Source organism: Cupressus sempervirens, chromosome 7 (assembly GCF_028749045.1).
Source record: "Cupressus sempervirens isolate cs-2001-9-10 chromosome 7, ASM2874904v1, whole genome shotgun sequence".
NCBI lineage: Eukaryota > Viridiplantae > Streptophyta > Pinopsida > Cupressales > Cupressaceae > Cupressus > Cupressus sempervirens.
In genome coordinates this window covers 145,689,244-145,690,887 of record NC_143124.1, presented here as the reverse complement: position 1 = coordinate 145,690,887, position 1,644 = coordinate 145,689,244, and the positions used below count along the sequence as shown (strand labels likewise).

The 1,644-nt window shown below is 36.4% G+C and overlaps 1 pseudogene; it reads right to left on the bottom strand.

The window, feature by feature from the left end:
• Nucleotides 1-209: 209 nt before the first annotated feature.
• Nucleotides 210-872, bottom strand: LOC149545940 (F-box protein GID2 pseudogene; annotated as a pseudogene).
• Nucleotides 873-1,644: the final 772 nt, after the last annotated feature.

The window sequence follows — 1,644 nt, the reverse complement described above, 5'->3', positions numbered from 1 at the left end:
CTAGGTAGTGTAAGACGTATGGGCATCAAACTAGCTATATATTTACATCTAACATGAAAACAATAAGGTTTGTCTAGTTCTGATGTTTACTTACAAGTCCATGATCAAATTAGGAATGAAAAGTTACAAACTTTGGTCTTCACAAAAATTTAATACACACAAAATTGAAATACTAGCAATATCTATTGTGGGGCTAGATGGATTTATACCTATTTGGGCCTGATTGCATCTTCAAATATGGGATGCTTGGAAGATTGAAACTAGGCTAAGGACACATTTTGCATAAGAGGACTACTCATTTTCTCATAGCAATGGATAGAGAAAAGAGAAAGAGAAAGATGAATCTCATCCTTACCCCAAGATTGAGTCTTTGCACTATGCTTTTTATTCAGACCAGGCTTTGATAAGAAGGGAGACAAGGCTTGAGAAGGCAATGGACATGGCGAAGAAGAAGAAGAAGTAGATGGATTAAGCATAGGCCAAAGGGAAAGAGAATATAGTTTCTGAAATCCACCAAGAGCCAAAACAACAAATCTCAGTTGATGGCTTCCACAACCAGTGTTAGACCAATGCTTGAGACATATGTTTTCCCATAGTTTGTCATCTTGTGCAGCTTTATGCCATATCCTATTAACACATGAGGCTGTTGCAAATGTTCTTGCATCCATGTATTTCATCACTTTGGATAACAAATCCCCATCTAAAAGAAATTGCTCCATTTGATCCCTCGATAAGTTCTCACACTAATCTTGAGATTGCATCTTTTCAGATGTTTTGTGAAACAATGGCACCTCCAAGTCTCCGTTGGGCTTATAACTATGATGATGATAATTGATTTTACACTTACTGGGTCTTCTTATTTTCAATCCCATTGCCCTTCCAGACAAAACAAGACAAATGAATGTGTATCTACAAATAAATAGACCTTGTACCTTAAAAAACAAGTTGGATAGTTTCATAAATAAGCATCAGACAAGGATTTGGATCTCTAAATTTAGGCAAAAACACAGAGATAGACATGGAGACCAGAGAGCACAACTTTAGAAAAAGGTAAAGTTATGAAATGGAGCAGAGCACTACCAGAAGGAATATTTCTAATAAAAAAGGAGCAGACGATGAAGAAGATGGGTTCCTAATTTAAATCAGATCCTAAAAGTGATTGATAATCATTTAGAGACTTTACCTTCATAAATATAGCGTCTACCTTTGGAACATTGACAAACATGTTGCCCACAATGTGTTGCACACCTATACCACAAACAGATCATAAATAACCAGTGAGGATTTTTTTACCCAAAATCTGTGAAGAGACAGAAAATGAGTTCAAACATTGTGTTTAAATCAAGTACCGACGTAATTGGGAGCCTCCAAGATGACTTTAGGGAGATCAAAATTAAAGCATTTGATATTGGCGAAGGAGCGAGAAATAACAGATCTTGCATTTTGAGTGCATTTTACATCATTTAGGGGCTTTAATAGCCTATTACATCATGTAAACACTACCATCCACCCATAACTCTTCCTAGGACACCCTGGGACTTCAAATGACCCCTTACATCATATTGACTCCCTATTTGTGCCAAGTTGAGCTTCACTTACATCTTATTGAGCTTCACTTTGTTTCAAGAATAGTTTAATATTCTC